Below are 13367 nucleotides of genomic sequence, written 5' to 3'. Positions count from 1 at the left end.
TGTTTATTTGTTTATATATTAGAAAGAGAGGGAGAGTGAGAAAGACAAAATGAGATTATATTGTTATATGGAATTTTCTATTATATTTATAAAAGTTATACACTTATTCTTTGTGTTTGTAATTCATATAGTTTTATTTTATTTTTTTGTTGGGTCAAATTTCACTGTTTTATACAATTGCATTTAAACAGTTATCAATAAATATTTTTACTATTCTTGCCTTTTATATTTATATTTTTGTTATTATTATTATTACTATTTCGTTTTTTAATAAGTTATCTTAAATTTATTTATTCTTTAAATAGGAAGATCAGATTTTTTTTTGTTATTTGTTATTTTGTTATTTGTGATTGTTATTATTGGTCAATGAAGCATTTCTTTTCTTTTTTTTTTAAATTTTTGTTTTTGTTTTGTTTTGTTGGAACCATTAAGTATTTTTGTTCACCTTTTGCCGAATGAGACTACTTGTGTATGTTAGAATTTAAATTTTATTATTTTTTCTTATTTTTATTAATTATGAATAACTTTTACTTATTTATTTGTTGTATTTGTTGAGGTCTATCTCCAACTGTATACCCTATATACCCTGTATAACCTATTTGGGTTAAGCCAGTTGTAAATTTAAAATAAAAAATAAAAATAATATCAGATTGTGCGATGAAGTCTTTAAAATAGAAGTGCGACATGTTTTCCCAAAGGGATTACCAGTTTCTTTAATAATTATGAACTTTATTTAAAAACTACATCTCACCAATGTTACCCATCTCCTCTATTGGCCTAATTCTCAAAATTATACATAAGATGGAATGGAGAAATCTACTATTTATCACAAAATAATAACATAGGAATGCAGTAAGTATGTTGTTAATTTTTTCTTCCAATACAAGGTAATAATAATAATTTTTAGAAGATAAAATTAATGTATACATTCTGCTTTATTCAACAACAGTTGATTAAACAAAAACGAGCAGCTTATGTACAATTTCACCTCAACAAAAAACTGTCATGCTGTCTAAGAAATATTAAAAGTACACCTATTTTCGCCACCTTGTTGTTATCACATACAAAATTATCAATAATTGACGGTTACAATTATGTAAAACTAATTAAATCTTATGAAACCATATCTTTGTCTTCATCTATTTTCTGTAAAAGATGGTAGGAGGATAATTAAACAAGCAATGGGATGGGAATAATAAAAATTCTCTCACATTCTGGATATGTAAGTTTTAAAATATCTCTTGTACACCCGAGCAACGAGGGAGGAAAAAACATTTCCATGATAGCGAAACTTGTAAAAATTGTAATAGTAAACCTCGGGCTCCAGCCAGGAATTTTATTTCCTTGTTGTTCTTCTTCTTTTGGGATCTCCGTAGCATTGTCAGTTGAATTTTATGGTGGTTGGAAAGAAAATAAATGGTAATTAAAATAAAACAGAAATAAAAATTTATATCAGTGAAACTTCTAAGAATTATAAATTACCTTTGGCTCCTGCCAGGAATTGTGTGAGTAACATATTCCATTACTTCATTCTGTTTTTTAGCAGGAATAGCTACAACAATGTGAATGGAGTTGTGTGATTTTTTTAGGAAGGATAATGTTATTTTCAATAGAACTCGTAGAAATTTTAATTTACCTCCTTCTTTTGTCCATAATGCTTTCACAAGCTAGTCACATCGTTTGCTCTTCATCAGTCGGTTTTCATTTCTTTTCTTTTCTTTTTTTTTCCTAATTCTACAATTATAATGCTACAATGTAATTCTACAAAAAACTCAAGCATGAAGTAATAAAGAAATAGGAAGTATGATATTGCAAAATTTAACAATTGCTACTACAACTTCAAACAAGAAGTGTTTTTATCAATACATAAAAGAAACCTCACAATCCAGCAATTAACTAATTTAGTATGGCTAAATTTAGAAAGGATTTGGATGCTGAGAGAGTGCTAGAGTGGATCACTTGTGCTGGGAAGTAATTTTGTCTATGTCTGGTGTTTGTTCCGCCATGTTAGCGTCTTTTCCGGTTTTGGTTGTGAAAATCTTGGAACACGTTTCCGTTTATGTGATGAGCTCACATTGTTGGTTATATATTTAATTGTGAAATTGGTCTTGACCATGGTACTTTTGTTATGCAGCTGCATGTAAGTCATATTACTGAAATAATTATAAAAGTTTTTTTGTATACAGTCTTGTACAATTAATTACTCGTTAAGTATAGTGTGTGTCCGGCTCTGCAATAATTATAAAAGACATTTCTTCCCTTTCTTTGTATACAGTCTTGTTATTGTAACACTAATTGTGCAATTTATAGTTCTATACCTGGAGTTGACCTGTAGCTTTCGTAGTGAACGGTTGTGCTAGTACGCTCTGCATTTATTTTATGTTTTAATTGATAAAAAGGATTATTTTTATTTGATTTTTATGATCAAACTTGTTAAAACACTATTTGCTACATAAATTTGCAAAATTTGTTGACAATTTAAAGTGAAATCTGTGAAAAATCGTCTAAATTTGAGTGGAAACTGTAAATAATAGTTAATTTTTATAAACATCTCCCTAACAAAAACTTACAGTTTAAAATGTTAAGTATAAGGGTTGATTAAACGCCAAAAGGTACACAAATCAGCAAGTATCTAACATTTCATTAATTCTTCATTAATATTTAAGTAATTTTACTGCATTAATTTTCATTAATATTTTTTAGAATTTATTAGATGTCACAGACCCTTATGCTGGCCATTTTCGTCTACAAAATATATGTTCAAGTAGCTCTGTAGATTGACTGTAATATCTAGTTATTTATAATAATCAAACTGTTAATTACAGGTTAAAAAGAAAAACGTTATAAAAAATATAAAAAAATTATGAGGCTAAAAAATTCAAAACCTTTTTTAAAAAATGCTTACACCAACATATATCAATGATTTTGTTTATTTTATTTATTTATTTTTATTTTTAAATAAAAATCGTCGGTTTAAGTTCATTCTTCGATTAAAGTAATTGTTATTTTATGAAGTAGTCAAACGTTTATAACAACAGGTAATAATTATCGCAAATAATACAGTTTTCTTCAATTACATTCTCAATCTAGGTGTTCTTCCCACTATGTTTATGTATGTAATATAAAATAAATAAGATATGCATATTTTTAGGACAGCTAATTATTCCAGTATTTTACTATAAGTAAAATTAGGGGGATTAAATTAAATTACAATTGAGAAATCAATAATTGTTGAAAGAATAATCTACTTGTTATTAACTGTGTGTTATTTGTGCTCACGAATATTTCGGTAAGACGAATTCAAGACAGTAGCCGACTCTAACTTTGTCTTTTTCTACTTTAACATGCATGTACGTATATGTGATTTATCATAATTATATCAAAAAAATATTATAAATGAACTGGCCAGCATAAGGGTCTGTGACATCTAATAAATTCTAAAAAATATTAATGAAAATTAATGCAGTAAAATTACTTAAATATTAATGAAGAATTAATGAAATGTTAGATACTTGCTGATTTGTGTACCTTTTGGCGTTTAATCAACCCTTATACTTAACATTTTAAACTGTAAGTTTTTGTTAGAGAGATTTTTGTACCTTTTGGATAGACTGTCCTTTTTGTCTATTTTGCAAAGTTACATATCTGCTTTACAGATTTTTTTAAATTTGGAATAAGCAATTCTATCATTATAAACTGATAAGGTGTTAAGTCGGAACCGTAACTACCACTGGAGAGATCTTTTTAAAGAATGATTATAATTGCGGTCCTCAAAACCATCCTCAATAACAATTTTTCTGAAAAAGCGTTTTGAATAACATAGGAAGGTATTTGTACGTAAATAGCAAAATTAAACTGCGATTTCAGTACTTCCTTTTAGGAGGAGTAAGAAAAATAAACTACGATTGCAGTACTTCTCCCTAAAAGGCAAAGAGGCAAAGATTTTTTAATCGAATGACAATTCATTGATTTAAATCGGTTCACTCATTGATAATTTAAACGATTGCAGTACTTCCTCTTAGTAGGAGCATGAGAATCGGCAAGGTAGAGGAGCTTTAACCACTTATTCGAGCTGAATTTTATCAAAATCGGACTAAGCGTTATGGAAATATTGGTAATAATAGTTTTAGATAGGGCCTTACTTGGGTCGGGCAAACTCCCCTCCTTATGAGGCACAGCGTCGAGACTTTAAAAGTGCAAAACTGTACAAAATTTCGATTCGAATGACACTTCATTCATGAAAATCGGTTCACGTGTCGATAATGTGAAACGATTGCTATACTTCCCCTTAACAAGAGTAAGAGCTGATCGCTACTTTAATGTTACGTAGGGGTGCCCTAACCCTATCATCCTACCAAATTTTATCAAAATCGGGCCAAGGTTTACAGAGTAATTAGTAATAATAATTTTAGAGGGGCCCTTACATAAAGGGGGCTAACTCCTGTCCTATTCAATGTACAGCGCCGGGACCCCCAAAAGGCACATCTACATAAAATATTGAATCGAATGAAACCTCATTCATGAAAATCAGTTCGCGCGTTTAGGCGCTACGTTGTTTACAAAAAAGGTAACAACAACAACAACAACAAGAAGAACAAGGACAAGAACATTTTTTGAAAAAGCCGTTTTTGCTCATTTTCGGCAACTTTTTTCTCGAAACCTATTAGATCTGGGTTGATGCAAAAAAATTACAGTCATAAAGGAGGGTTTGCCCTTTATTTTAAAGAAAATTTGGGAATTTTATCTTTTATAGAAAAAGAGAAAAAAATTGTCAAAGTTGGGGGTTTTTCAACGTTACGCTTTTTCGTGCAGTTTTTGATGATCAACCCTTATACAACTGTCCTACCGGACAGTTTTAATAAAAGGGCAAAAGTATCATATCAGTTGAGGGTTGGTGGGGTCTTTATCTATTCTGAAGGAGTGGGAGTTGAATAGTTCAGATCTATGTAGTGCCACGCCCACCGTCATTCTCGCTGAAGTAAGAATACAGATAACAGTAAATTGGATATATTATGAGCCAATGTTCAGGTAATGAAAAAATAAAACGTAATATTAAAAAAAACGTTACTCCTAGTAAAATAACTAAGCGAAGAAGGTGTCTTAGCTCACCGGAAGAGGCCTCAAAAATTACGAAGAAATTAAGTTCCGATATGATGGGGTTGATGATACCGCAATGGATAAATTGAGTGATTTGTTAGATTCAAAACTGTCTATTCATCTTCAAGTTTTGAAAAATATTGAGTGTAAATTAGAAAACGTTATGAAAGTTAATAAACAGTTAACTAAAGAGGTAGCTGATTTCAAGGAACAAAATAAGGAAGTAAAAAGAAATGTGGAATTTTTGATGAGGAGATCAAAGGCCAAAAATCAATAATTCAATCAATCAAATCCCCAATCATTTAGGGGATTTTCTGAAATTAAGGAAGGTGAAAATATGACTAAGTTAATTCAGGAAATGTGCAAAAAATCATTTGGTATAGATAATGTATTGATTGATAGAGTGTTATATATATCACCATAGGACGTGATCGTACTTCAATTCTAGTTGAAATGATTAAAACTTCTGATGTACAGCATATATTGAAAAATGCCAAAATTTAAAAAATACAGGAATATGGGTACACAGAGATCTCATACTTAAAGATAGGATAAAAAGGAAAAAACTACTGGAGATGAAAAGACGCATATTGGAAATTGATAAAGAGGCTCGAGTACTGGTTAGAAATTATTACTTTCTATATCAAAACAAAAGATTTTCTTGGGAAGAAGGTCGTGGTTTTACAGCGGCTAATGAAGAGGATTTGGTGTTAATTAACCCTATATAACCCCAGAGAAGAGAAATGAAGAGCCAAAAAATGTGAAGTAGTCCGTTTGCAGAAGGCGGAGAGTTAAGTGTGTGGTGTTAGTGAAATTTGTGAAAATTCCGAGTTTTTTCATTGTGAGTTATAATGTGGCAGGTATTCGCAATAAGTTAGATAAAGTAATGTTCTTTAATTTTATTAAAAGAACAGATATTTTTTTATTATTTGAAACATTCGTAGAAGAAAAAGATTTTAATTTCTATGAAAATTCGTTTGATGGATATGATTTGTATTGGATAAGTGGTGTGAGAGATAAATCATTTGGCCGAGCGAAATGCGGAAGTTTGTACGGTATTAAGAAATGTTTAAATTCTTTTTTTAAATTTATAAAACTTGATAATTACTCCGTGATTCATTGCAAAGTAGACAATAATGAATTCTATATTATGCCAGTTTATTTGAGAGGTGCGTATTGGTCGGAGGATTTTGAGGTAATAAACAATATTTTAAATAACAATGCAAATAGTAAATTTGTCGTTTTAGGAGATTGTAATATTAGGATATCTAATGCACAAAAAGTGTATTCTGACGTGGTTTTAGATGAATTTAAATTTAATTTAAAGAGAAATTCGAAAGATTTTGTTAAAAATAAAAAAGGGGATACTTTTTTGGAATTGTGTGAAGATTTTAACCTAGTAGTTTTAAATGGGAGAACGCCAGGGGATAGTGAAGGCGAGTTTACGTTCATAGGAGGTCCAGGGAGCTCAGTGAACGATATATGCGCCGTATCATTTGATCTTACAAATACTATTCATGATTTCAAAGTATTGCCTCAACATTACTCCGATCATATGCCAATCAGTTATTGATTAAAGCTGCCTCCAAAAAAAGAAAAAATGAAGTATTTCCATTACTGCCTAAATTGATGTGGACAAATGTCGATGAACAAAATTTTAAAAAGAAAGCGGAAGTAAAGGTAGATAGTTTGAATTTGAGCGTTTGTAATGCGCAAGAAAATATAAATACATTAACAAATATTATAAAAGATTCAGCGTGTTTAGGTCATTTTAAACAGAATAGTGCATGTTCCGTTAGTAAACCAAAACAGATATGGTATGATTCAGAGTGTAAAAATAAAAGAGTACAATCATTTGCCCTGTTGAACCTTTATAGAAAATATAATGTAGACCTCTTTAGACATATGTATGTTCAGTGTAATAAACAGTATAATCAGTTGATTAGGAAAAAGAAACAACATTTCTATTTATCATTATATGAACAGTTCAAAGAAATAAAATATGGAAACAATTTTTGGCATGTAGGGTGAAGGGACCAGTAATTGACTGGGCACCAGTAATTGACATACCAGAAATAAACTTGTATTATAAGGGATATGAGCCGTTTTCAGTGGTGATTCTTTCAATTTCGTTATTGAGAAGCCTTTGGGCAGCAGTTCCAGAAAAATATTAATTATTGGAAGGTTCCTTGGTATCAGTGGAAGGTTATTTGTGTTAAAAGTTCAAAATCAAGGAAAAAACAAGCCGTTGCTAAGGAGGATTGATAAGAAAATAATTTTCCTTTTTTCTTATTTTTCGTTTATTAGTTCATATATTCGTGTGGTTATCAATGTTCTGTTATAATTAGTATTACTTGTAGATTTCATTTAGGGTGAAGGGAACAGTAATTGACTGGGCACCAGTAATTGACATACCAGATATAAACTGGTATTATAAGGGATATGAGCCGTTTTTAGTGGTGATTCTTTCAATTTCGTTATTGAGAAGCCTTTAGGCAGCAGTTCCAGAAAAATATTAATTATTGGAAGGTTCCTTGGTATCAGTGGAAGGTTATTTGTGTTAAAAGTTCAAAATCAAGGAAAAAACAAGCCGTTGCTAAGGAGGATTGATAAGAAAATAATTTTTCTTTTTTCTTATTTTTCGTTTATTTGTTCATATATTCGAGTGGTTATCAATGTTCTGTTATAATTAGTATCACTTGTAGATTTCATTTATGTAGTTTTTTTTTTAATTATAAGAAGCATTGAGGATTAAAATGGGGCTGTCAATCACTGGTCCTTGAAACGGCAATCTGCCCGGTAATTGACATGTATGTCAATTAATAGTCCTACAGCTTTTTTTTTGAAACCAGTGATTGACTTCCAGGGAAAATGATAAGATAGGTTGATAAATTTTATTATAATTAAAAATTCAATACATTGTAAAATAAAATCATTCATAAAAATCGGCAACATAAAATAAATAGTAAAACTTCCAACAAAATATGTTTAAATTAATGAATTAGCAAATGTACGCCTTATTTCAAGAGGGCATGCAGAATGATTATTCTGTACAGAACAACAATGTATGAACAACAAACTGGAATAGTCGAGATCGCCGAACAGTTTCACGAGGCCAACGTGAATGATAAAAACGACGCCTACTTATCGGAGTTAGAAAATCTCTCATTCTCCCTCAGTTTTGGGTCCTTGCCACATTCCAAAGAAGAAAGGGAGGAAATGGCTGAACCATAGAATTCCATCAAATAAAACGGCCAGGGGAAAAATGAAGCTCCCTCAAGAGAAGTACCAGGTGCGAAATTAAACATAAGTGGAGAAGTTGGTGACTTAGTGATGTTACACATTACTTACTTTTTAATCTAGTTTTTTTTTCATTGATGTTTCATTTATTTATTACTGTTGTAAGTGCGAATGCTTACAACCTGAGGCGGGACGCGATTAACGTGCACACAGTGTATATATAAATGAGCCCAAGAGGTAACTCAGTAATAATAAACAATCAAATACTGTTTAGATGCAGAAAATAAGAATGAATTACATTCAGATAGTTTGGTCTCGAAGCAAATGACACTGGCAGCACAGATTGTGGAAAATATCAGCGAAGCGCTCCAAAAGAAGGGAAGCGTAGGAGAAATTTTGTTCAATAGAAAGCGAACCCAAGGACGCGTAGATGCCATCAGTAGCAACGTTATAGGCGGAATGGATAAAACAAGGATGTGACCACATAGTCTAATCGGAAGTAGAGAGTTTGGTAAAGTGAGAACCAAAAAAAAATTCCCAAAAAGAGGTTTAAGTAACAAAATATTTAGCGGAAACTAAAGGATAAGAGAGCGGAAGAGTTGAGAGAAAGAGATAAAAGCGAGCCGACAGACATTGTGTACGATCTAACATGTATGTTAGCTAATATCTCCTTGGCACTATTGAAAGTAAGGGCTGTTATTCAAATTACCTGTCTTGGCTTGGGGAACTTAATTAAAACTGTCCAGTAGGACAGTTGTGTAAGGGTTGGTCGTCAAAAACTGCATAAAATAGCGTAATGTTGAAAAATATTAGATTATTTAGGTTTGCCTATTTAAAAACTAATTAATTATGAATAAGACCGATTTTTGTTATAAATCCAATTGAAAAAGTGATTTAGGTGATTTAAGTGATTTATTTAGATTTAAAAGTGATTTTGAATGCATACCTTATGTCGTTTCATGAATATATTTGTATGTCAATTACTGGTCCCACCCCATGTCAAACACTGGTTCCACCGAAAATTCGGTATGTCAATTACTGGGTCATTGACATACTTCCAAAAAAAATCATTTTTGGTTGACATAAAGATCGAATTTACTGCTTTTAAAATATTAATAAAATAAAATACATCCTACTGGAGCGGTACAATTTTACAACCTACACCTGGAGCCAAAATAACGGAAGTTATTCTACCTTAAACTCGAATTTTTTCTTAAGCAGTCAATTACTGGTCCCTTCACCCTATGTAGTTTTTTTCTTAATTATAAGAAGCATTGAGGTTTAAAATGGGGCTGTCAATCACTGGTCCTTGAAACGGCAATCTGCCCAGTAATTGACATACATGTCAATTACTAGTTCTACAGCTTTTTTGTTTGAGACCAGTGATTGACTTCCTGGGAAAATGGTAAGATAGGTTGATAAATTTTATTATAATTAAAAATTCAATCATTGTAAAATAAAATCATTGATAAAAATCGGCAAAATAAATAGTAAAACTTCCAACAAAATATGTTTAAATTAATGAATTAGCAAATGTACGCCTTATTTCAAGAGGGCATGCAGAATGATTATTCTGTAGAGAACAACAATGTATGAACAAAAAACTGGAATAATCGTGATCGCCGAACAGCTTCACGAGGCCTACGTGACTAATAAAAACGACGCCCACTTAAGGGAGTTGGAAAATCTCTCATTCTCCCTCAGTTTTGGGTCCTAGCCACATGACAAAGAAGAAAGCGAGGAAATGGCTAAACCATAGAATTCCATCAAAGGAAACGGCCAGAGGAAAAATGAAGCTCCCTCAAGAGAAGTACCAGGTGCGAAATCAAACATACGAGTACGTGGAGAGTTGGTGACTTTGTGATGTTACACAATAATAACATAAAAAAGATTGTAAGATCTATTGTATTTACTAATTGACAGACATGTTGACCGAAGACGAATATATAGCATCCCATAGGCTAAATAGGCTAAACTGTATTAAAAAAAAAATGAAATCGGTATGAAAACCATTTTTAATCCCCAAAGACGTGAAGGTTGGATCGCCCTGTACTACTTTATGGAGAACGTTACCAATTTAATAAAACCGTTGATGTGTGAGGTTTTCAAATGGCTTGTGATTTCAAGTGGCTAATTATCAATTAATTACATAAGATATATTATGATGTTCATTTCCTATGTATTCCGAAAGAATATTTTGTTTTTTCATTCGTTTTTTCTTTTATGGTGTGCCTATTTTAGTAACACATATTTTTGTCAATTGTTTACCTAGTTATGTGAATATCAGTGGTTTATTTGTAGGCATGTGTATTTTAATACCTATCCTTTCCAAGTTAAAGAGTCAATAACAGATATATATTTTTTAATCTAGTTTTTTTTTCATTGACGTTTCATTTATTTATTACTGTTATAAGTGCGAATGCTTACAACCTGTGGCGGGACGCGATGAACGTGCACACAATGTATAATATACATGTGCCCAAGAGGTAACTCAGTAATAATAAACAATAAAATACTGAATAGATGCAGAAAGTAAGAATGGATTACATTCAGATAGTTTGGTTTCGAAGCAAATGACACTGGCAGCACAGATTGTGGAAAATATTAGCGAAGCGCTCCAAAAGAAGGGAAGCGTAGGAGAAATTTGGTTCACTAGAAAGCACCAACAACTCGAACACAAAGTCGCGTAGTTGCGATCGGTAGCAGCGTTATAGGCGGAATGAATAAAACAAGGATGTGACCACATAGTCTAATCGGAAGTAGAGTTTGGTAAAGTGAGAACCAAAAAAGTTCCCAAAAAAAAAGGTTTAAGTAACAAAATATTTAGCGGAAACTTGAAAGGATAAGAGAGCGGAAGGGTTGAGAGAAAGAGATAAAAGCGAGCCGACAGACATTGTGTACGATCTAACAAGTATGTTAGCTAATATCTGCTTGGTACTATTGAAAGAAAGGGCTGTTCTTCAAATTACCTGTCTTGGATTGGACTTAATTAAAACTGTCCGGTAGGACAGTTGTGTAAGGGTTGATCGTCAAAAACTGCATAAAAAAGAGTAACGTTGAAAAAATATTAGATTATTTAGGTTTGCCTATTTAAAAACTGATAGTAATTAATTATGAATAAGACCGATTTTTGTTATAAATCCAATTGAAAAAGTGATTTAGGTGATTTAAGTGATTTATTTAGATTTAAAAGTGATTTTGAATGCATACCTTATGTCGTTTCATGAATATATTTGTATGTCAATTACTGGTCCCACCCCATGTCAAACACTGGTTCCACCGAAAATTCGTTATGTCAATTACTGGGTCATTGACATATTTTCAAAAAAAATTATTTTTGGTTGACATAAAGATCGAATTTACTGCTTTTAAAATATTAATAAAATAAAATACATCCTACTGGAGCGGTACAATTTTACAACCTACACCTGGAGCCAAAATAACGGGTTATTCTATCTTAAACTCGAATTTTTTCTTAAGCAGTCAATTACTGGTCCCTTCACCCTAATTAAATTTTTAAAAAAATCTAAATTTTTGTGTGGAACTCAAATTCATAGCGAAGATTGGGTTAAACACTTCAATAATTTATTAAATCCGCATCATGATATTTGTTCTATTAGTTATGTTTCGCCTTTTATCACCTTACCCTCTGTTGATAAAAATTTTACACTTTGTGAGCTAACAGACGTAATAAATTCCGCAAAATCTGGAAAGGCACCCGGAAATGATAGAATTCCGTATGAATTCTTTAAAAACTGTCCAACTAATTTTATTGAAGTGTTACTAAAGGTATTTAACAATATGTATGACACTGCCAATATTCCGGAAACGTTTTCTCACTCAATAATATTCCCACTGTATAAAAAAGGTGATGTAAATGATGTTAGAAACTATAGGGGTATTTCATTTTCTGATTGTGTTTCAAAGCTATTTACAGGTTTGCTGTTGAAAAGAGCACAAGCGTGGGAAAACGAAAATAATATTCTTAGTGAGTCGCAGGCGGGTTTCAGAAAGGGATATTCTACAGTAGATAACATCTTCAATTTAATGAATATTATAAAGCTTAAAGTGGGCAGGAAGGGCCACAAACTGTATTGTTTTTTCATTGATTATAAGTCTGCGTTTGATACTATAGACCGAAATTCTTAATACTGTAAACTATATTCACTAGGGCTGTCTTCTAACCCTTTTATTGAAACATTAAAGGGTTTGTATAGTGATACTAGATCATCGGTAAGGACCCCTAACGGATTAACTAGTAAGTTTAAAACTCTAAATGGGCTTAAACAAGGATGTTTATTATCGCCGTTATTATTTTCATTGTACTTAAACGATATCGAACTAAAATGTTTGTTATACGCCGATGATGTCGAGATTGTGGCTAGTGACCCAATAGTCCTTCAGAGTATGATTAATAGATTGTCCACTTATTGTGAAACTTGGAATTTGTCGGTTAATCTTGATAAGTCGAAGGTTATGGTTTTCAGACGAGGAGGGAAATTAGCCAGGAATGAGAAGTGGTACTTTAACGGAACGGAAATAGAAGTAGTCAAACAATATAAATATTTGGGTGTTTGGTTAACCCCACAATTAGCTTTCCGACACCCCTTTGAAGATCGACTTCGAGCGGCTAAAGCAAGTATTATGGCGAATTACAGTAATGTATTCAATAAAAATGGTATACCGATTTCAGTTAAATTGGAAATGTTTAAGCAGTAGGTAGAGCCATAGTTAGTTACGCCGCGCAGACTTGGGGGTTCCTGTGGAGTGATATAATAGAAAGTTTAAATACTTTTTTCATTAAAAGATTGTTTCAGTTACCAAAAAACTCTCCCAGTTATGTTATACATTTGGAGTCTGGTTTGACACCTATATTCGTTTTTACACTGAGCATACATTATCGCTACATCCGGAAAGTGCTTACTTTACCAAATACACGATTACCAAAGATTTTAGCGGAACAAATTATAAGAGAAAAACTTTTTTGGTTTAAAGAATTTAATGATATTTGTGAAAGGCAGGAAATGGAA

The sequence above is a fragment of the Rhodnius prolixus genome, unplaced genomic scaffold (genome assembly GCF_049639745.1).
Source record: "Rhodnius prolixus isolate KJV_2025 unplaced genomic scaffold, Rpr scaffold_20, whole genome shotgun sequence".
Classification (NCBI taxonomy): Eukaryota; Metazoa; Arthropoda; class Insecta; order Hemiptera; family Reduviidae; genus Rhodnius; species Rhodnius prolixus.
This window is presented reverse-complemented; position numbering follows the sequence as displayed.